Raw genomic sequence first — 13,330 nt, forward strand, 5'->3', positions numbered from 1 at the left:
TTCTACACAACATATCAATGGTTCATCATACAAATAAAACTCAGATCTACAGAACTAATTATAATTGCCACCAAGTTTGCTAAAGGAACTGCAATTTTTTACTAACTCACATTCACACATCCCAAGCTGTTTACATGTGATTTTGCACACATTTTATTCTTAATTTCCACAGCAAACTCAGAGAGAAAAAAGCTGTTTGAGAGCTTAAATGACTTGAATAAAGGCTGACAGCTAAAAGTTGGATGGAGCAACGACTTGAAGTCAAATATTGTAAATAGCACTCTGAAAAACCGAAGGTGAAGATGTTCCTTGGTTTATATTTAATATCGGAAAAAGAGTTAATACAACTGGAGTAACTATCAGTTGTTGAGCACCAACCATATGATAAATAGATGGTGAATCCTAGGACTTATATATTATGATATGGGCCTCTGCTCAGGTAATCAATAGTCCCCACCTGTCACTACTTCTAACAAATGTGGAGGAAGTAATGCTGTGTGACTTCCAAAGCTGAGTCGACTCAGGAAAGACAATAGTGTTTCTGTCTCTCTCTCTCCCTTTCCCCCTCCCGCTCTGTCCCTCCAGCATCCCAACCTCCATGCTCTGAGAAATTCAGGCCATATGCAGAAGCCATATATAACTGTTCTAGACAGCAGTCCCAGATGACATCCCAGCCAACATCTAGCCTTATCGCCAGACATGTGAGTGAGGAACCCGTGGCCAGGTACTGTCTGACTGCAGCATGAGAGACACTGGGTAAGAATGGCCTAGTTGAATTCAGTAAGCCCTCAGTGCCATAAGAGAGAAAATAATTGTTGTTTTAAATCATTAAGCTTTAGTGTAATTTGTTCTATATAAAAGAACAACCAGAACCTCATTTTTTACCTGAATTATTTCTTTAGAGAAGGTACTTAGTTCAATTTGTAGGCTCTCTGTGAAGAACCAACCAGGTGATAAATATGTACTACCTGGTCAAGTCTGAAACTCCTGGTACAGGGACAGGATTGTAAGGTAATGGCAGGGATGGCTGAATAATTTGTGGAACCCAGCGCCAAATGAAAATGTGGGTTTCTTGTTAAAAAGGCAAAAAAAAACTGCTATTATGTGTATATAAAAAGCATTTTCCTTTCTTTTGTAGTCTGTTTGCTTTTTATTTGCTATTTCATGCCATTTTCAGTAAAGAAAAATTAACATTTAAAATTATGACCGTGATTTCACTGTTCATATTTATATTATGCAATGCTAGTTTCAAATGCAAATATCAAAGTATTTAACTTATATGTGGAATCGCCAAAATTACACAATTCATATGATGTGGCTCCTTCCCAGAGGGTGGTACCACAAGTCAGGAGAGAGGAACACAAGTCAGACTCAGAAAATCTGGAAAGAAAAAGAGAGGACCCCCCCACTCATCCTAGGGACAGAGCCAGCCTAGGGAGTGTTCTGAGGCACAAGGATTGTGGGGCAAATGTAGACCTTCACAGGTGACACAGGTGTGGGGCTGTCCAGTGATGCAGAAGGAATGCGTGTTCACAGACCTGCAGTAGATCCAGAAGGTGTGCCTCGGAGGAGGCAGGGTCTGAAGAAGTCAAGTCCAGTGCCTCTCTGGTCCATGGGCCTCCATCACGATAAACAGGAAAACCACAAGGACCTTTAAACCTCTGTTCTGGGAGGCACTTGTAGCTAGATTAGGGGTGGGTAAAAGGCCAGTCTCCAGTAGATTGACTACAGGGCAGGTGCTGCTTGTCTGGGGTGGGGAGAGTTAATGTCATTCCAAGCTTTAAGATACTGCAAAGGCTTCACCCCTACCTTGATCTTCTCTGCACCCACACCCAGGCCCCTATCGGAAAGGAGGTTAGCAGAAGTCACAAGTCGGGGTAAAGAGAAGGAGGCCAGTGGGGCCCAGGACTTCAGGGATTCAGGGAGCAGGGATAACCATCCAGGAAGGCCACAGGGAGGAGGGATGCTGTGAGCCAAGGCCCCAAGCCCCCATGCTTTCCCATTGTCCCATGAGACTTGACTTACAAAATACAAATTAAAAGATGCCATTTTTTAAAAGAATTTTGATAGATCTACCATAGAGCATTAAACTCCACTCACAAGGCATCTTCTTAACATGGGGCCATGACACGCTTGTCAGCAGGGTCACTACACAGAGAGAGTGAGTGTCTGTTAGGGAGACCAGGATGGAAAGGAAGAAGTATTGCATAGTACATATGCTAATAAAATCACCCGACCAGGAGTTATGGTTTTTGAATTCCAGTTACACTTTTCAGCTTAATCATTTTATATCCCCAATACTGCCGATGTGGCCCACATGTGGGGAGAGCACACTCCCAAGACCAGAGAATGCCTGCAGCAGAGGCACAGGAAGCCTCTGGCATTTTTCCTGAAGGTGAACTTCGGAATGGGCTGAGAGATGGTGGGTGGGGCACAGTGTCTGCTACGGTGTCTGATTGAGTGGCTCATTGAGATGAGGGAAGCAAATGGAGATGATGATAGAAGAAAATTCTGGAGAAGACTATTCAACAGAAGAGATATGGTGCTTTCTAGTTCTCAAACTACATTCATAGATTCACAAAGTTTTAGCATTCAATATTTCAACTGCCACCTTCCATGAGAAAACTGGAGCTGAGAGGAACTAAATCGCTTGTCCAAAGTTTCAGATACGACAGGTATGAGTCTCTTAACATTTGCTCTAGTCTTTGTTCTACTGTTACAATCTTCTTCACTACCTGGCTTTTACCATGAAAAGAATGAAAAAAAAACAAGGAGAAAAAGAGAAGACAGAAAGAGAACAAATGGGCACTGGCATGATCACCTTCATCCAGACAGGACATAAGCAGACCCTGGAAAGTGAATTTACAAGTGAAGCCAAAACAGCAGCCAGCACGACAAGACCTCTGCCTTCTTGACACTTTCCCCAAGAACCCATCCTTTCTCTATCTTTGTACCTTCTACAAGTTTGGAGAATTAAAAGTAATAGAAAATTTTCCTCAAAATATCGCTACTGTGCTCTATATGTACATTAAAGTATAAAACATATAAGTGAGAAAAACTGAATTTCCCAGTTTAGTATTAAAGAGTGAGACTGAATAATTGAATGCAATCATCTATCGGTAATCCTCCAAGTAATAAATGAGCATATACCAGAGGCACCAAATTCTACGAAGCCCAGATACATCATGGGCTTCTAGGAAACAACTAAAAAATCAATATTAACAACACTTAATCATTTATAGGAGGATGATGTTCTCAGAACTGTATTTTAATAGCATTCTAAAATTATATCCTCTAATATAAGATCATTGCTTTAGTCACCGGAGAGATTCTGCTGGCACAGAGTGATTTATTCAGGGAGTATGGGAAGATTTGAAATATTAAAATCCTAAATTTTAAAGATTATCTTCTCTGCTTGGACAATAATTATATATGAGGTTAAAAACATGACATGAAAAAATAAGAGGACATTTCCAAATCAGGGATATATTATAAGGTGAACAAAAGTTTTAAAAATAAGATGAACAACAGAATTTTTCATTAAATATATCTAATGTACTGAATATATACCTGGGAGCAAATATATGAATAGGTCACTGTAATCACTGCCACAAGCGATTTTAAAAAGAAAAATGCTATAGAAGAATTATTCTAATAATGGTTAAGTTTTCTAGAGACCCGGGTAAGTTTTTGCCACATGCCTCAACCTTCCCTAAAAATCTTCCCGAAATGATATACCTTGCCCAAATCTTTCTATTTAAACAGCTTCAAAGGATCACAGTCAATCTTGGATGCCTTAGACATTTTTAAATTCAGCTTTTGTCATACTGATTTATGATTTTGAATTGGACTTCTGCCAATTTGATTTATGTTTCTGCTCTTGGCCAACGCTCTGTGTACTTACCATAACTGAGTTGTCACAGAAGAAAGAGGATCCACAGCGACAGAGATGATATACCTCCCAAATGATCATTAACGGGAAATAACAGGGCGAGATTCATCTTTTGTTGTTGGTGGCCCATGAGTTCTAAGAAGCACATTTCTTGCAGTACCAGGAACAGATTAGGGGTGCGGACTCCACCGTTATAAGCAAACAGAAATCCCCTGTGTTTTCCAGGAAGACGACATCCCCCACAAAGTTCCTTTGAAATTCCAAAGAATGGCTGAGTTAGGAAACCACTTAAGACTCATCACCTATGACTATTCAGTAATATTACAATTCTGTTCAACTTGTCTTGCTAGAGAGGAAAAGCCTTTGTGGTTGTCTTAATTTTTCTATTTTAATATAGACATTTTTCTTGTCGCAGGGAGAAACAATTATCAAAGTTTGCTGGAGGAAAAAAATGTGTGAAACAATATTGCACCATCAATATTCACATAAAATAAAGTTCTTAGTCAACAAACTTGAAAACTTGACAGAATATTGCCAAGAATATTTTTTTCATAGTCCGGCTTTTTAAGAGCAAGATTGAGTTTTTACCATTAACAACTGTTGGCTCAGGTACAGAGATTTATTTTCTCCACTTGTGATCTTCCATTATCACACATATTCTTCAAAATTCTATTGTCACTGCTAAGCATAATTTAACTCCTTTCTTTCTCTTTTATTATTGTCAGTTCATTACTATATACTACATTTGGCTGCTACAAGTCTAAAAGAAAAAAGAAAAATATAGACTATAGGTGTCTATCAGGGATCATAACCAAACAGTTCACTGACAGGATTCCCCAAATCGTCTTCTACTCATCCTTGATTTACAGAACATCTACTGAAAACATTATCTCTTTAACAGTCACAGTGTAGTTGCTACAATTTGCCACTGTTACTACCACCTAGGAAAATACCAGAAATTAGCTTAAAATATATATATTTTGAACGTTTTTGAGAGGAAAATTGTTTTCTATTGAATATCTGCAGAAAACAATGCACCATGATTTTCGAAGCCCTTTTCAGTGCCAGAAAACATGCTTATGTAAGTAGATCCTGACGTACAAAACAAGATCATAAAATTTTACGTTTTCTAGGAACTTACACCTGTGCCCATCAGACATACTCTGGCTGTTCTCTCCTCGGGATAGCAACACTCAAATAACAGGGTATCTAGAGAGTTATGAAAGTTTACTGTGTACAGATCCTCAATCAAGAAAACAGCCTTATCTTTGGCCAGTTTATATAACATTCTCTAACTGGAAAGAATGTTCTAAGTCAATCATAAAGGCCTAACTTCTCCCTAGAATTATATAAATCCTGGAAGATGGTTCCACTGATCTCAGAGGATCTCTGGCAGCTTGCACTCTACTTGCCAGTCAGTCACCATTAATTCTTATGGAATTAATCCGAAGAAACTTTGTGCTTTTTAAATTGTCAAATACTATAGCACTTTTAAGTAATACTGAATTCTAGTAAGGGCCAATAAAACTTTCTTGAACTGTGGATACTAAAACTAGGCAAGGCTCCAGAAAAGCTAGGTGACTCATTCTCTATATCTATACCCTGTGCACACAATTCAAATTTGTGTCTTAGTAAAATAATAAATCATGACAGGTTTTAAGCAATATATTGAAGCAGCAAGTGCCAAAGTTCTGCCGTACAACCTCTCTCGTATCCATGGCTTCAAGCACTTTGCTGTTCTCTGACACATCAGTGAGTTAGAGAAGAAGGCCGCTAATAGCTCTAAAAGAAAGCGATGATTAAATACAGATTATTATGACAATTACATTTTATATCATGTTATAGCAAGAAATTTAATTACTGATTTGGCTGTTTCTTTGAGACAGCATCTGCTGACCTTTCCACAGCTCATTCAGTGCCCTGGGAATGAAGAAAAAGAAGAATTTGTTTCAGACTCAGATTAGCCTGGTTAGGAAGATCCTTTTCCAAAGGCATGCAAGCGCTCGCACTCTGCATGATGTTTCCTTTGTCATCAAGCCCGACATTTCAGCGCCTCATTGTGAACTAAAAGCCCACGATTGCACTGCACTGTGGGATGAAATTTTGTCCAATACACAGGACATTAAAAAAAAAAAAAAAAAAGGAAAGCAAAGCAAGTGACAAAGTTCTCAATGTATACTTTGTAGCTAATGTCATTTTATGACAGTTACCAAGCGGCAGCAACATTTGAGCCAGTTTTCAGACAGTCTTGGGCAGCTTCTAGAATACTGGCTACCAGATCAGCCTAAGTAATTGATAATTCAGGGAGGAATTCAACCAGAAAGCCAAGCACATTGGCTTTGTCTATTCTTTATTCTAAAGTGGTCTACATTCTCCATAGCCATAGGTTTTGTCTAAAATCCTTGATTTATATTTTGACTCCCATTTTAAGGAAATTCAGCATCTGTTCTTTTAAAAGTGGAGATCTAACCAGAGAGTACTGGCAGCTACTGGAAAAACAGAGCAATGGTCTTTTCATGATGTGTTGGATCCAATTAAACTATTGTTATGATCTAAGGCTTAGGATTTTCTCTGTCGGCTGAGAGGTGGTAATCACATGCACATGTCACTGTATCCTCACAGTACGTTACATCTCTTTGTTTTATTAACAGAGGTTTAAAATTCATGTGCAGTTTTTATAAAGATAACAGTTGTCACCCTATTTAGAAACTGCATCAGAAATGGGAATTTTACTCTGAAAAAGTACTTTGAGATAACTTGTGGAGACTGTAATAATCAATTTGTTGCCATTTGGTATCCTGACATAGAACCAGAAATATTATGAATGTTTGATTTCCTTTACTTTGTTAAAAGACAACACGTTGCCATGTAGAATACCCATTTATCCGTAACCCAAGCTCTTAGTAGAACATACTTGGAAACACATTTTTCTTTTATTTATTTATTTTTGGAAATAATAGACATAGAGCCACTGAAGCAAGTTGTGAGGGCAGGCCTGAAAAATTCTGTCCTGGATATAGACAACATATCCAATTACATGCCATAAATAGCTATACAAAATTAATTTTACACATAGATATCCAAAGATGATCTGATAGTTCAAAAGAGAATATTCTTTTTACATATTGAATTTAATATCATTTTATATTTTTATTGGTAAATTTTTCAGTATACCTAAAGCTTAGGAATTAAATATACTCTGACAACTATAAGAATTTCCTATTCATTTTTAAACATAATTTCTCCCTAAAAATACCAATAACATAATGTAAAAGCATTCAAATGCTGTGTAAAATATCTGCATTATCCAATTGATGTTGTCTTTAGTAAGAAAGCATTTGAAAATTATATCCTTATAATATGAAAGGGACAGATGGTTAAATAAGCTATTATTAGTTAATGAATTAATAAACATGATGTTTTCATTATCTATTGCTGCACAACAATAATCGTGGCTAAAGACAATAAACATTTATTATCTCCCAGTTTCTGTAGACCAGGACTCCATGTATAGCTTATCTTGGTGCCTCTGGCTCAGGGTCTTTTATGAAATTACAGTCAAGCTGTTGCCTGGGACATGTTCCCAAAACAAGACTGGGTTTGGGAAGCAGGCTCTTCCAATGTGCATCGAGTGGCTGTTGGCAGGCCTCAAAACACCTGCAAACAAGCTCACTCATTTGTTTGTCCATGTAGGTCTGCCTCACAACGTAGCAACTTGTTTCTCCCTAGAGTAAATGACCCAAGAAAGAGCAAGAGAGACCATCCAAGAGAGAAGCCGTAGTTGTTTTTCACCTAATCTTGGAAGTGACATTCCACATTGTTTACCATATTCTATAGCAAATTAGTAGCAAGTCAGTAAGTCCAGCTCAGATTCAAGGGAAGGGGATATCCTGAGGTGCAAACTGCACTTACTGAAGGTGAAGGTAGAGGCCACCTTTCACATATTGTGTTGACACTCTCTACAAATATATCCTTTAGGTGGCAGTTCTATTTAATCAGCAGGCAGATTTCTCTTCTGATGACTGATTTAAATATTCTAATAAATATATCTGGCTAATTCAGTTATTTGTATCTATTGGACTAAAGGCTCTAATAAGCTTATTCAAATATAATTTATTATCCCATATAAAGTAAGCTATATCTTCCCAGGTGGGCCATTTTGACATTGCAAGAAATCAATGTGAATTTTTACAGTATTATCACCTTCAAATGTAATTTCTAATTACTAAATAATTGTTAAATGTGATTATATTGTGTGGAAATGAGATTATGAAAATTTCTGTTAAAGTATTAGTAAACTCGAGTTTGAAATATAAATCAAATCTGATAATGACTTCTGCTTCAGTTCGGCAAAAATATTTTTCAGCAGAATGGGGTTATATGTAAAAGACTTGAAGACCTTGATTTATTCCAGTTCTGCCATTGCTTCAGTGTTTTAGAAATAAAAAAGAGAAAAAAAGAGTATCAATCAAATGGTATAATACCCATAACTGCCATTCATATTGTTGTCCTTCGATCAATTATTTCTCAAAGTAAAAAATTTTATTCAAGTCTTGCTCCAAATCTCTTACATTATTCTTTACATAAGCATCATCAGGGATTAAATTTAAATTTCAATAATGAGTCACCATTCTGGCCCTTCACAGTTTTCTAACAGATCTTTTTTTATACATTCTGTATCAGGCTGTTACATTTTTGGTTCTCTTTCTTGAGACAGATTTAATGGTATCAGACCATCAGAATCACATTGGATCCCTACTTCTTATTTCTTTTTTTTTAAATAAGAAGTGGTCATGCAAATCTTGTGACCCACTTCTATTTCAAAGGATGTCTTGGTTGGAGGACTAAATCCTTTTAGAGTATCTGTCACCCCGTCCTGGCCTGTGGTTGGTTGTAAATTAAAACTTTTAGATGTGACAAAAGACAGATACTAATGATCATGCATATCTGCAAAAATCACACTTCATAACACAGTAGTCTTCTCAAGGCTTTCAGAATACTCTCTGTAGAAATGATTCATCACTTTCAAGAATGCCATTTAAAAATATTTCTAGCAATCACATAAGGCACATAATGAGAATGCTATGAATTAGATCATTTTAAATACACAGAGGTAACTTTATATTCCTGCTTTCATAATATAAATATAAGATATTCCCAATTTAGAGGTTATTCATAAGTGATAATGTAAGTTCACATAAAAATTGTTCACAGAAATATGTGCATGTGCGGTATATTCAGGCTCACACATACTACAAAGAATAATGAAACAGCTTGTCATCTAAAGTAATGCTGAAATATACTTTTACCAAAGCATAAAAAGCACTTATATTAATGTATATGCATTAAACTAAGACTTACAAGTTAAACAATTTTAAAAGGAAGTGCTAAAAAGTTTCACTTAAAAATTCCAGCTCATTCCATAGCCCCCTACAAAAGAATCTGATCACCAAAGTAACATAAATCTCTATTTTAATACCTACTAGAAAATAGCTCTTATAATCATTTGAATTAATCAACTCTAAATTTGAAACAGTATCGTTGTCCATTTCTTTGAGTATGTTTCCTTAATGTGAAAACAAAGTCTTATTCAAGACCTTTAACAAACACAGAAGATAGTTTGCCCTGGCAACAGGAAGGTCTGTGTTTTGAGAAAGAGCATCATACCTAAAAGATGCCTATGTGATTTAACAGTTATTTATCAGCTCCCCCCAAAATAACAATTTGGATATATGGAAACATCTTACCCAAAGGTAAGAATAACACAGTGGACTTTTGGTTAAACTACGTACTCTCTATGCTGTCTTCAACTTGCCCTTTTGTGTGTCTTGCCCTAACAGTATAATTCAGCCATATTCCTTCTTGACATTCCACATAGTGATTTAATCTGGAAAGACTGATATTTTCAGCAGTGTTCCTCCTCCTTTACTAACTTTAATCTGTTTCTTGCCATAACTAAACTCTGAAAAAATGCCTGCATCAAAAAGATTTCAGTAAATTCTGCTCCCTTATTTCTGTTACGGTCCTATACAGTCTTAATGTGTCCATGTTTCTATCATTATTATCTGTTCCTGAGTGGCCTCCACAGAATTCTTGTGACATAAATTAGAGCTTAATGGTAATGAAAGATTACTAGCTGTATTGGTTTACTAGGGCTGCCAGAGCAAAATGCCACAAACTGAACAGCTTAGACAGCAGAAATTTATTTTCTTTTAGTTCTGGAGGCTAGAAGTCTAAGATCAAGGTGCCATTGAGGGTGATTTTGGTAAGAACTCTCTCCTGGGCTTACAGAGAACCATCTTCTCTCTGTGTTCTCAACTTGGCCTTTCCTCTGTGTAGCATATTCTTGGTGTCACTTTCCCTTCTTATAAGGACATCAGCCCTATCAGATTAAAGTCCTATCCCAATGACCTCATTTAACTTAATTATCTCCTGAAAGGCCCTATCTCCAAATCCTGTCACATTGAATGTTAGGACTTCAACATATGGATTTGGGGGCAGGGAGAGGGGGGGGGACACAATTCAGTCCATAACACTAGCCAACATGCTGGGATCTTAAAGGCCTGGCTCTTAGTGATGTCAAATCTCTAAGTGTCCTACAGGAAGCTCTGCGGTTCATCCAAAATTAATTCTACTCAGGAAGGCCAATGCATTCCATTTGCTAGCCTCATCACAGATTTCCAGCTACCTCTGCATTTGTATCTTAGTATACAAACCAGATGTATGTTGACTTGTGCCTTTGCATTATTGGAGCAACCAATGAAACTTCTAGAGGAAACTCTTCTAAACTTTTCTTTACACAACAGGAAATAAAACAAAACATTTACCAATCATTCACAGCAATCCGGGCCACTGTCCTACAGAAGTGTCATGCCCCATCACTTAAATTTCCATCTGTGCATGTAATATTTGGAGCCATCTAAATGAATCAATTATTCATTCACTGATTGTCAACTATTTATTGTTGAATGGGGATTCAAAAATGAGGAAGACAAGGTCCCTGTCCTTGAATGGCTCATAGTCGAGAACTGGATCTGAACTTTTTAAATTTGGCCCTTCAAACATAATTACTATCCCAGTTTCAAAGTCATAAAAAGGTATATTAAAATTAAAATCTTGCCAGGTCAGGACTGCTACCAAGCCATACAGTGCCTTAGAGAAAATTTAAAAAGGGCAACCCCTCTGAGCCCAGATTGGCACATGAACAGTGCCGTTGTACAGTTAGCATCCCTTTCTTCAATGGACAGAGGCTAAGCAGGAAGCACAGGTAAGATTTGGTTTCTATAGACCTCTCATTTGTACTAGCTTGTCCAAAGAACACAAACCACACAATCATACATGGCAGTCCTCTTCCGTACGGTGGGACTCAGAATGTATTGGGAGTATCATGGGCCGCCAGCAAATATTCCAATTTAATGCCACCTCTATAATCCAAATAGTTAACCTGAGAAGATTAAAGTCTAGGAGATTTTAGCAGATTAGTCATAAGAGAGATTAAGGAGAATAGTCATAAGAACTCCAAAGCCAAAAAATGTTAATAACTATGAATTTCACAGCAATGAAATTTCAGCAATCTTTGTGACTGATTTTGTTTCAGAAAACCCTTTTATCTGCTAGAGAAAGCAAGAAAGGTATAGAGCCTTTATAACATGCTTGTTCCAGCCATGTATTTTCTAGATTGAATTACAAATGAGCTAAAAATAGGGACCTAAGCTGTGAATGCCATGAATACTTACTAATGCAAAATAATAAAATTCTACTTTATGCAGAAGGGAAAAAAAGAGAAAGTAGGATTTTAAAAAATCAGATAGCTAAAAATGACTAATTTCTACAGTTACAGAAATAATTATTGGGTAAAGAAAAGAAGTCTCAAAAGTGTCCAGCATATACTATCCTAAAATATTTCTGCATTTTATTTATTTTAGTTAATGTTTTTTCAGGAGGCATGCATGAGTGCATGTTATCAATTCAGTGAGTGAGAAGCTTGAAAACACCATTTTTCTATATCACAAAGATAAATACACAACTTAGCTTTGGGCTTATAATTAAATGAACCACAAAATTCTGATTTATTAAAATTCATTGCAGATTTTTAGACAGAAATATATTCATGCTCAAAGGCAACAAGAAATTATTGTAAAGGTTATTGAACTAAAATTTGTATTATTTTTACCCCAGAAAAAAAATAAGTATAACCTGTATTCTCTTAACTATATTATGTCATATTTATGTGGATCAAATTAATAATGAGAATGATAAAAAAATATTGCTGTGAGTATATGCTGATAAAATGTGAATAATATTTTTAAATGTGGTTAGTAGCAAAACCACTGCAATGCCTGTGACCATATAGCAATCATAGATTCTAGGGCTATTATTTAGAATCCACTTTCTAGATTTCACAGATTGTCATTTCCCCTTCCAGCAAGCATACTTGTTCTTGATCTTTCTTACACCTATTCTGTCTTAATTCTCTAGTAATATTTCCTAACTAACATTTCCATCTCAATGTCTTTCATGATCTTTACAAATTGTTATTTCTTGTGATCACCCCACATTTCTCCCACTGTGCCACCACTTCAGTTACTCTCAACGGATGTATGACTAGACTAAAGTCATTTGCTTGTTTTGAGTTTTCTTTATATTGATACATTTCACCTCTTCTGTGATTAGCTGGCTCCTTCAAAAGGCTCCTTTCATATTGTTTAACTTAAAAGAATATTGAAATAGTAGTTAAGTAAAATTACTCTAATCAATGTGTAACATTGTGTAACACGATTAAATCCACATCTTCCTCTTTCCGAATCTATCCAATTGCAATGGATACAGAGGTTACCATGGTTTAGTATCCTGGTGACCCATCTTTTCCGACATTTTACTATGTTTATACTATGTCTTTCTTTCTCTCTTTCATGTGTGTTTGTGTGTGTATGTACACTTACATATACAATTTTTTGTTCCCTTCATTTATGGGATTGCGTATGCACACACATAAACACATCGCTCTCTCCTTTTAAAACACATTACAGATATCTCCCAATATTTACACAAAGAAAACTACTTTATTCTATTAAAGGGCTGTATGATATTCCATTTTATGACTCTCTTATAATTTGTCAATGCTTCAATGAGATAGTTTACTTTAGGCCTTTTATTTTTATATATAACACTGCAACAAAATTAATATACTTCTTTATGTTCTCTTTATATACCACACTTTTCCATATAATGAATTTCTCAAAGTGGGATTTTTAAATCATAAGGTTTTCTAAATGAGATTCTTGATAACAGAATTCATTTACAGATTCCCAAGGATTCATATAATCCTCCAAAATATGGAGGTCATTAAATGCTATTAGCAGATTCTAGTTAATTGAGCGGTCGACTATTCTAAAAATAGAACTGACCTTGAAATCAAATTGATTGGCTCTTTCACTT

The 13,330-nt window shown here is 36.2% G+C and overlaps 1 long non-coding RNA gene across 1 annotated transcript in view; it reads right to left on the reverse strand.

The window, feature by feature from the left end:
- Positions 1–3,913: 3,913 nt before the first annotated feature.
- The window catches only part of LOC111738482, a 35,660-nt gene continuing 26,243 nt past the window's right edge, over positions 3,914–13,330 (reverse strand). The window contains exons 2-3 of the long non-coding RNA XR_002779857.1: positions 5,754–5,812; positions 3,914–4,142 (exon numbers count right to left, since the gene is read on the reverse strand). This is a non-coding gene — a long non-coding RNA (uncharacterized LOC111738482). The remainder of the gene's footprint in view (positions 4,143–5,753; positions 5,813–13,330) is intronic.

Source organism: Pteropus vampyrus, unplaced genomic scaffold (genome assembly GCF_000151845.1).
Source record: "Pteropus vampyrus isolate Shadow unplaced genomic scaffold, Pvam_2.0 Scaffold39, whole genome shotgun sequence".
NCBI classification, from domain to species: Eukaryota; Metazoa; Chordata; class Mammalia; order Chiroptera; family Pteropodidae; genus Pteropus; species Pteropus vampyrus.